Below are 10489 nucleotides of genomic sequence, written 5' to 3'. Positions count from 1 at the left end.
TGCAGCAGAAGGAAAGGATTGCACGAATGACATTTTTTAAAAATACAGCTGGTCAATTGGAACCCTTAGCCCCAACCTTCTAACATTTGCTATTTATTGAACAATTATCTAGATCATTCACCTGGCATAATCATTCAACTGGAGGATAAACAGGCCTCACTAAAATGTTGACTACCTGGGAAATTCGCAAACTTGATCACATATGAGATTGGCAGCATTAAATGCCAACAGCTAATTTAAATAAGGAACATCTGTACATTATTATTTTGGGGATTTTTTTTTTCAGGAGGGGAGGGGAGGAGGAAAGTTCTGTCAATTTAGAAATGTGCAGGTTTTATGAGCCATTGCATGAATATTTTTGTGATGCCTACATGAACGGCCAAGAGTGAAGAAATGGTTTAAAAATAAAAAGATTATGACAAAGGTGACAAGTTGGATATGGAAAAAGAGGAAATGCAGAATGCATATTACATGAGATCTGAAAATCTAGGGGTGGAAAAGTGTCTATAGGGATTCAAGGCATCCAATTCATGGTTGTCCTAAAGATGCTTTTCCAAGAGGCAACAGGACTTTCTTGGTTGAATCAGAATAGAATAGAGCTAAAAGGGACCTTGGAGGTCTTCTAGTCCAGCCCCTGCTTAAACAGGAGATCCTATAGTACCATTTCAGATCAAATTCAGATGATTGCTTGTAACCCCTTGCCATGTTTAAGGTTAACTATTTCTTAGTACTAGACTTATTCTTTATTCAAACAAACACTGATTAATGATCATGGCCTAACTTTGAATTAACAAAAATAACCGAATTAACAAGGCTGGGACCAGAGGGAAGTGGGGCTGGGTAGCCAGTGGGTCAGCCCCAAGGCAGAGAAGGGGCTATTTAAGCGCTGTCTGTCATATCGGTACCACCCCAAGGATGGTGCGCAACGGGGTATCTGAGGCTGCGCCCCTGTGCCAGGCTCCCAGTTGTTTGTTTGTTTGAAGACGCTTTGCTTCTCATCCAAGAAGCTTCTTCAGTTCTGACCAAATGGTGGGGAATGGAAGGATTTATATTCCTTGCAGTCAACTAATCATTAGCACTCTTTCTGAGAGTCATTGAGGACACTTGGAGGTTTATCTGTGCCGACACCAGTTATCTCCTGTTTACAACACAGCCCTTTCAGCAGGTTCCAAGAAGCTTCCACCTCTATTTGCATTAATCAGGTGGCCCTGAGGCACCAAGTGGCGTCAAGAATTCTCAGAAAAAGTGCTAATGACCAGATGATTGCAAGGAATATAAATCCTTCCATTCCCCACCCTTCAGTCAGACTTGAAGAAGCTTCTTGGATGAGAAGTGAAACATCTTCAAGGAAAAACAAAGAAAGTCCTGTTCCTCTTGAAAAAGCACCATTGGGACTTTTGGCAAAGCCCTTTTGGGATAACAGTGAGATCATATGACAGCTCAAAGATATAATGAGAAGATTAAGATTTTGGTGCATTGCTCTGCAAACTCTTAAAATAATACACACACCCCAGTACTATTCATTGTACCTCAGATTAATCGAATCTGAAACAATTTATTCTGAACAGGTATAGCAAAAATAGGTGATATATCATTATGGAGTGTTGGAAAATGCATTAATTTTTATGAGTGAGTTATGAAGATGTAGAACTTGGTCAGGACTTAGGATAAACATAATATTCTTTAATTAATCCATTATGGTATGGGACATATATGCCACATTTTATTGCTCTAAAGATGAAGTATGTTTTTAAAAAAAGGAAATTGCTACTTCTCAAACTAAAAGGCTCTTTTCCTAAATCATAAAATTGTATCATCCAATTTTTCCAATAGTATTAACCCGACAAGCATGTAAATCCACAGCTGAATTTTCACATAAAGGGTCATCCGCCTCAGCTAGACATACTGAATCATTCTGTGTGCTAAAATTTTAATATTAAGTTAGTGATGAAACTTAAAAGAGGTGAGCAAAGGAAATATCAGGCTTTTGATTGAAAGCTATGCCGTTTCAGCCGGAAAACTTCTAGTTTCAGATCTTGTGAAAGCCTCTGCACACCATTGTAAAACTGTCTATAAGTTAAATATATTTCAACAAAGCTTCAACAGCAATAATACAAAGAGCACACAGCAGATACAAACTCAAGGTAAACCGCTCCAAACTCGATTGCAGAAAATACGACTTCAGCAACAGAGTGGTCAACACCTGGAATCAGGGGTGGGTTTCAACTGGTTCGCGGCGGTCCCTGCGAACCAGTTGGTCGGCGACCCGGAAGTAAGTAACTTCCAGGAATGGCGAAGGGCACACCCGCCCGCCCACACTCCTTACCCGGTTTTGACGAGTTCTGCGCTTCCACGCATGTGCAGGACGCATACAGCGCCTGCGCGATCCTCCAGGAGCAGCTGGAGCATCGCACAGACGCTAGTACGCATGTGTGCACCGTGCGCGTGCACGAGGACGCTGCCGGCCCCGTTCCAACTGAACCGGTTGGAACGGGGTGAGAAACCCACCCCTGCCTGGAATGCACTACCTGATTCTGTGGTTTCATCCCCAAGCCCCCACAATTTTAATCTTAGACTATCAACTGTTGACTTCACCCCATTCCTAAGAGGTCTGTAAGGCACAGCATAAGTGCACCAAACTGCCTACCATTCCTGTCCTAATGTTCCCTTGTATTCATATTCATTTCACATATTTATAATCATGTTTATACTTATATGTTATCTTATACATGCTTGAAAAAATAAATAAAATAAATAAATAGTATTATTGAGATTGAAGCTGAAGAAGAAGGCTCAAGTTTGACTCAGCCTTCCATCCTTCTGAGGTTGGTAAAATGAGGACCCAGATTATTGGGGGCAATTAGCTAAGTCTATCAACCTCTTAGAGAGGACTGTAAAGCACTGTGAAGCCATATATAAGTCCAAGGGCTATTGTTATTGATTCTGGATTTGCATATAAACACTCCGATACTGAAATAACCCTACATGAACAGATTAAAAAAAAAAAACAGTCTAAGTCTCTGAAATTCTGTTTTTAAAAAATATATCTTCCTTATTCCAAGGGCAGGCTGAAAGTGCCTTTTCAAAGCTGAGTCCCAAATCCATTATTGCAATTGAGATTTTATAACTGTAGGGTATCTCTCTAATTTCCTTAAATTTGATCAGCTTCTAATAGGATCTACTTTTTTCCTATAATGCATAAAAATAGACTTAAGGAGATACAAAGGCAAATGACATTAGGGGAAAAGGAATTAGAGAATTTAGATCTTGGGTTGAACGCATTCGAGGCAACAGAAATCTGTGAAAATATACAAAGAGATGTATTCCACCCCCACCTGCCTCCCTCCCCAAATCTCAGCACTCTGGGAATAAGCACTCCTTTTCTGCCTGTGTGAGTGTCTTCAGGTTGTTACTCCTTTTGTTTAGCTGCATAATAGAATGTGTTGTGTTGTATTATCGTCAGCTTGTGGGTAGCCTACCAAATACTGATCGCTGTTTGAGCTTGTTACGGAAAAGTATTGCTCTGTGGACTGACTAAATGACCAACAGTGGACTATAATCTATGAAGCTTAGAGTCAAATTGCCAACCAGAGGTCATTTTTCAAACCAAGGGGTGATAGTTTTCTAATATAAATGGAATATTGCAGCCAGTATATGTTTTATTAAACTATTGAGGAAGCTTGGGAGCACTCTCATTTAAACATAGTGTGCCACAAGGCATCGAGAATAAGCTCCCGGCAGTTTGCAAGAAAGCTGTTTGCCAAAAAGGATTGCAAGGTGCATACTGCTGGCAGGATACTTACCGATGGTCCAGGATTTTGCGATCATCGCTGTGTCCTGCTTCACCATTCAGGATCTTGAACATTTACTACTCCCAGGATGCAAATTCTCTGCCAGGCGAGCCGTTTCCTTTCTCCATTGCTTGACTTGATAACCAGGAAGGAGATAACCTTTTTAACTTGGGAGTCATTTTTGGCTGAAGCAAAGAAAGAAATAACTTTTTTTTTTTGTTTAAACTAGTTGTCAAGTGCAGGAAATCCAGGCAGTTTAAACGTGTAGGTTTATTGTAGCTAATGTTCTCTACAAGAATCTGAACTACTAGCGGTCAAAGCAAATTGGCGGTAGATAAAAGTAATGGAATTCAGGGTGGGCTGGATTTAGATATCTTGTGGGTGCGAAGGGACTCTAGACAGATGACGCATTTGACCCCTCCTTCGGGCTCTGCCTGGCCATCTCCTACACAAGTTGCTGTACTTCCAGTGGGTATGCTAAAGATAATGAATTAACATTGAGTAACTTGCTGGAAAGTTTTATAGGGGATAATAATAAGCCATAGAGGCATGTGAAGTTCAATGCAAAGAAATATTCATAGAGAGGCAATCCTCCTGTTTATTCATTCATTATTTCATTCAAATTCACTCATTCAGCAGTACTAAAAAAAAATAGACTTAACAATTGATGCTCACACTTGCAACCATTGCAGGATTCCTAGGATCACATGATCAAAAATCAAGGGCTTGGCACAACTGATATGGGATCTCCATTTGTGACTTTTCCATCTGACTTCCGACAAGCAAAGTCAATGGGGGAAGGTGGATTTGCTTACTGACTGCGTGATTTACTTAACAAGTGCAGTGATTCATAAAAATGGTCACAAAATTAGGCGCAAGTTACTGAACAACAATCTTAATTAGCAATGGAAATTTTGGGTCTGATTGTGATTGTAAGTCAAGGATTACCTGTATGTGTACAATATTTCTTTTGATCTCAATGCTTCTCTTCCTTCCTGTCTGGCAGACTGAATTGTATCTACAGAAGCTTTCAGGATCCTGGGTTGGAGAACATGGGTTGGATTGGCATGTTGTCACTCATGCCTTGGATCTAACCTTCCAGTGGTGGGTTTCAAAAATTTTTGGAACCTCTTCTGTAGGTGTGGCCTGCTTTCCAGGTCTACTGGTGGAACCTCTTCTAACTGGTTTGGTAGATTTGACGAAGCGGTTCTACCGAATAGGTGCAAACTGGTAGGAACCCACCTCTGTAACCTTCATACTGAATCTTAATAGAATGCCTGAATTCCTGTAATATACTAAGACCCTGGTATGTCTTCATCTTTGTGTTTGTTGGGAAGAAAGTTGGTTTAATCCTAATTAACGGCTTAGCTCAGTTTGTGGTTGATTGCTGCTTATTGAAAAAATATCACAGTTAAGACAAGATACATCTTAATGCAGGTATGGTCTGGAGTAATAACAAAAAAAAATCCCCTACAAATTGAATGATCTTAATATAAAAGGATGGACCAGAATCAAAGTAATGAATCAAACTGCACCATCTTAGTTCTTTTTTGTGGTGTCCCCTTATGGCACACCAGATGTTGTTTCTTGGAAAAAGGCAGCAGCAAAAACTCACATTCCTTGTACAAAAATATTCATGTAAAGGTGTTTGTGTGTGTGTGAGAGAGAGAGAGTGAGAGATTTGTTTTAATTAATATCCTCAGCTGATTTCGTGGGGAAGTTCTTTACACAGCTATGACTTTCATGGATTCCTGCTTACAACATGGCATCGTGGATCATTTGAGTTTGGCAAACTCTGCTTGTCTGGGACTTTGGAGGCGGAAGCCGCAGGATTGATGGCATGTCAGCCTCACTCATCCTCTTACGTAAATCATTTTTCTGGGTCTCAGATTTGACAGGACGAGCAAGCCTTTCTCTTTTTCTCCTCTGTGAGTTCCTACTTATCACAGTCAAAAGCCAAAGTCTTTCTTTCGATGGCCACAATGCTTGGTTGGGATGTTGGCTCAGCAACCCGAATTGCTGAAGGACAGAGAGAAAAGTCCTATTCCCGATGCCTGCCATATCCTTGATGAAACTACATTGTGGTGGCTATTTTCCAATGAACAGGTCAGTCGGGTCTGAATTCCCAGACATTCTTACATTACATGAGCTTTACAAGTCCTCATGATTATATTCTGAATATTCTACTCTCCTGGATTGTAAATATGTGGCCTTGCTTACCTCTTTAGATTTGATTAAAGGTAAAGGTAAAGGTTCCCCTCTCAAATATGTGCTAGTCATTCCTGACTCTAGGGGGCAGTGCTCATCTCCATTTCAAAGCCAAAGAGCCAGCACTGTCCAAAGATGTCTCCGTGGTCTTGGCCGGCACGACTAAATGCCGAAGGTGCATGGAACGCTGTTACCTTCCCACCAAAGGTGGTTCCTATTCTTCTACTTGCATTTTTACATGCTTTTGAACTTCTAGGTTGGCAGAAGCTGGGACAAGTAACAGGAGCTCATTCCGTTACATGGCCCTAGAGATTTGAACCGCTGAACTGCCAACCTTTCTGATTTACAAGCTCAACGTCTTAGCCACTGAGCCACTGCGTCCCTTTGTAGATTTGATTACAGTGGCCTAAAAGCTTCTGAGCTCATTCAGAGAGGAAGGAAAGATAGTGATGAAATTTATGTGTACTTCTGCCATCCTGTTATAAAATTGTCATTTTCTCTCCCCCCCCAGTTCTTTTACTGAACTCATTGTAACACTAGTATAGGCAGTCCTTGATTTACAACCACAACTGAATCCAGAAATTCCTAAGCAAGATGTTCTTAAGTGAGTGGTGCCTGAATTTATGATCTTTTTCTCCCCATGGTGGTCAAGAAATTCATGCAATTGTTAAGCGAATTCACCTTCCCCCATTGAGTTTACTTCTCAGCAGCCAGCTGGGATGGTCAGAAATGACCTCAGGACACTGATGTTTGCTGATTACCAAACACTCAAATATTGATCAGGTGACCATTTGACCATGGTCATAAATACGAGGATCAATTTGTAAATCACTTTTTTCACTACCATTGTAACTTTGAATGGTCACCAAATGAATGGTTTCAAATCTACTTGTAGAGTTTTCAGTGGAGGCATAAATTAATGGTCCAAGTTAAAAAACAAAATACCAGAATTGAAGAAGCCATACTAGGGCCATATTTCAGAGAACAAGAACATTAAAAACCAACACATGCACACAACTAGTAACTTGCCTTTTTGTGCCAGTGTGGAGTCCCTGCAGCAGAATTATGGTTTTCTTGTCGTTTCTCTCTCTTATTGTTTTTACACTGCATGAAGTCGTAGTGTGATTTGTTAGGTTTTGGGTTGTTTTGCTTGTTGCCTAAACTTAGCCGTTGCAACTCATTAATCATGGTTTATGATGACTTAATGTGCTTTGCGAGCCTAGCCAATTGTTCCTCCTCCTTCAACACTGGATGGAGATTGGACTGAGAAAAATTTATCCAGTGAGTTTCCAAAACTAGGGTTAAAGTGGCGAGGGTTAAGGTTGTACCGACCCGAGGTCATGCAATGGTTAGAGTGCAGTACTGCAGGCTACTTCAGCTGATTGCTAGCTGCAGTTCGATCCTGACTGGCTCAAGGTTGACTCAGCCTTCCATCTTTCCGAGGTGGGTCAAATGAGGACCCAGATTGTTGGGGGCAAGAGGCTGACTCTGTAAACCACTTAGGGCTGTAAAGTACAGTGAAGTGATATATAAGTCTAAGTGCTATTTCCATTGTTACCTGAATTTACTGAGTCTATTCCAAGTCCAATCCCTTAACCACTATATCCCAATGGCTCTCTCACTCAAGCTTTATTAGAGCACAGATAAATAAGAAGATAAATAAGCAGATCTTGGTTTAGTAGAAGGTGTAAGCCCACTGTGATGGAATGGCTCTCAGAATGGAGAAAGGATGTTCTGTTAAGAGAGTTGAGAGCTACTTCAAAAATTGAGAAGGAAAAAACTCCTCAGAAGGAGGGAAGCATGAAAACAAAACTCAAAATAATTCTGCCTTGATTTGGTTTCGTAGAAGATATGATACAGCTAGTTGTTGACTTACAACCACTTGTTTAAGGGTGCTTTGAAATTATAATGGTGTCAATAGAAAACCACTTGTAACCCATCCTCAAAGTCATGATGGTCACACTACCTCTTCAATCCCAGGATTGCAATTTGGGTGCTTGGCAACCAGCTCTCATTTATGATGGTTGCAATATTCCGGTGTCATGCCATCACAATCTGTGACCTTCCTAGATGGCTTCTGAAAGCAGACTCGGTTGGGGGAAGGCAGATGCATTTCATGACTTCCTGAGTTAACAAGCCTCAAGTATCATACCTGAAATATTTATTAAAACATAAAAATGAAAGCACAGCTATTCATTTATTTCGCTGGGTTTATACCCCACATTTCTTCCAAAGCATCAGACAGTTTTCAGATTAAGAGAGTAACTGAATAACAGGGTTGGAAGGGACCTTGGAGGTCTTCTAATCCAACCCCCTGCTTAGGTAGGAAACCTGTTCTGACCCCACTCATCCCACACCAACACACTCCAAGCCAAAGATACTTTACGGAATTTATTAGCAGACAGCAATCTAGCCTGCCAGGCTCACAGTACTGTTCTCCAACATTAGTTCATGCGTTGACTTCTGCAAAAGGGGCATGTGCACAAGCATTCCTTTTATAGTCTGGAGAGGAGCCAAATTACCAGCAGCTGAGTGCAATTACCTCCTGTAACTGCCCAACTGTTCCTTACGCCTATTAGCTCTCCGGTGCCGGGCATCCAGGAACAACTCACTGCTGACGTCAGGATCACATTCCCTTATCTCCTCCCCACTGGTCCAAGGCTCAGGCGCCTCCTGGTGGCCAACCAGCCTCTCTGCGCCCTGCTTGGAGTTGGAACCCTGTCCAGGGTCCCCCACATTCTCCAGAGGGCCCTTCGCTGTCGGAGTCTGATGGCAGCTCCAATGGCTCCTGCTGGGCCACAACAGAGACCCTATATCATTTCAGACAAATGGTTGCCAATCTCTTCTTACAAACCTCCCGGGATGGGGTACCCACAACTTCTGAAGGCGAAGCCGTTCCACTGGTTGATTGTTCTCAGGAAATTTCTCCTTAGTTCTAGGTTGCTTCTCTCCTTGATTAGTTTCCACCCATTGCTTCTTGTCTTCTGGTGCTTTCTTTCTTTTTTCTTTACAATGCATCTCTCTTCACTACATTCTCATTCTCAACCTGGAGCTGGAGATTGAACTGAGAAAAATTCATCCAGTGAGTTTCCAAAACTAAGGTTAGAGTAGTGAGACTCAGGTAAGATTGTACCTGAATTTACCTGAGTCTCCCTGTTCCAAGTCTAACACCTTAACCACTATATTTCATTGGCTCTTTCACTCAAGCTTTATTATAACACAAAAGATTAATAACATCTTTGTATGTAGTTTAGTCTCTAAAGAGTTAGACTTGCCAACATCAACCACTCTTAAAGTGTTTGTTTGTTTGTTTGTTTGTTCATTTGTTCATTTCATTCATTCATTCATTCATTCATTCATTCATTCATTCATTCATTCATTCATTCATTCATGGTAAGTAGTTTATGTTCCACTGATTTTGATGGAAGAGTTAACTGCTTAGCAGTTTCCCACTGGAAATAAATTCTTAATTTGGGGTGACTGCCACCGATGAGACAAGACATTTGCTAGGTTATGATGGAAGTTTTTCAAGGCACGTACAGAAGCATCACTGTGTATTTATAGGGCACATTTAAATCAAAACACAAAATTTAAAAGATCTGCAGAAGTAAATCTGGAAAAAAAAACGGGATCCACTAGTTATGGGATAAACAGGTAATAAACTCCAGTGGTTTGTTGCAGCAATATCTAAGGATTTTAATATCAACACTTGAGTTTTTGCCCTTAAAACCAACCTTTTCAAGCCAGTGTTTCATAGCATCTGAGTTAGTTGGCTTAACTATTTTGAAGTGGATAAATGTTTCGCCTTTTCCTCTGTATAAAAATGATTTTGTTAGTATGTAGGTCACATTACGGTACTGTCTAGCTATTGGACATTGGCTTAGATAACTGTTTGTGAAGTATTAAATGGTTTTGCTGCCTCAGCACACTTTTTAAACTGGTATTTTTCACACAGTCGTGCCACTGAAAAGAAGCAAAGCGGCTGCAAAAATCAATTTATCTTTTCCTCTGCTATTTGTGTATTGTGAGTTCTTGTAGTGTTTTATGATTTGATTAATTGTTATTCACTGTGTGGGATAGAGCCTGTAACATCATTGTCTAATTCTCCATACTTTTTTAAAATATATATATATATATATATATATATATATATATATATGTATGTATGTATGTATGTATGTATGTATGTATGTATGTATGTATGTATATATATATCCTCAATATCCTTATTTTAATCCACCGTAGCACATTATTTATGGAAAGAAAAGTCTCCAAAACAATGAATTGAATACAATGCAAAAAAAGGATATATTTTTTTTAAAAAAATAAATGCTTAAGGAGGCATTGTGGGAGTATAAGATTAGTCAATCAGAACACTATACTTACTTTTTGGTAAGAGAACTTATCCAGAGCAGAAATAAAATTTTGTGCACATGTTCTTTTACTTTTCATCAAGAATGTTTCTAAATCACAAATATTGGACACGGTAT

This window comes from Thamnophis elegans, chromosome 14 (genome assembly GCF_009769535.1).
Source record: "Thamnophis elegans isolate rThaEle1 chromosome 14, rThaEle1.pri, whole genome shotgun sequence".
Classification (NCBI taxonomy): domain Eukaryota; kingdom Metazoa; phylum Chordata; class Lepidosauria; order Squamata; family Colubridae; genus Thamnophis; species Thamnophis elegans.
This window is presented reverse-complemented; position numbering follows the sequence as displayed.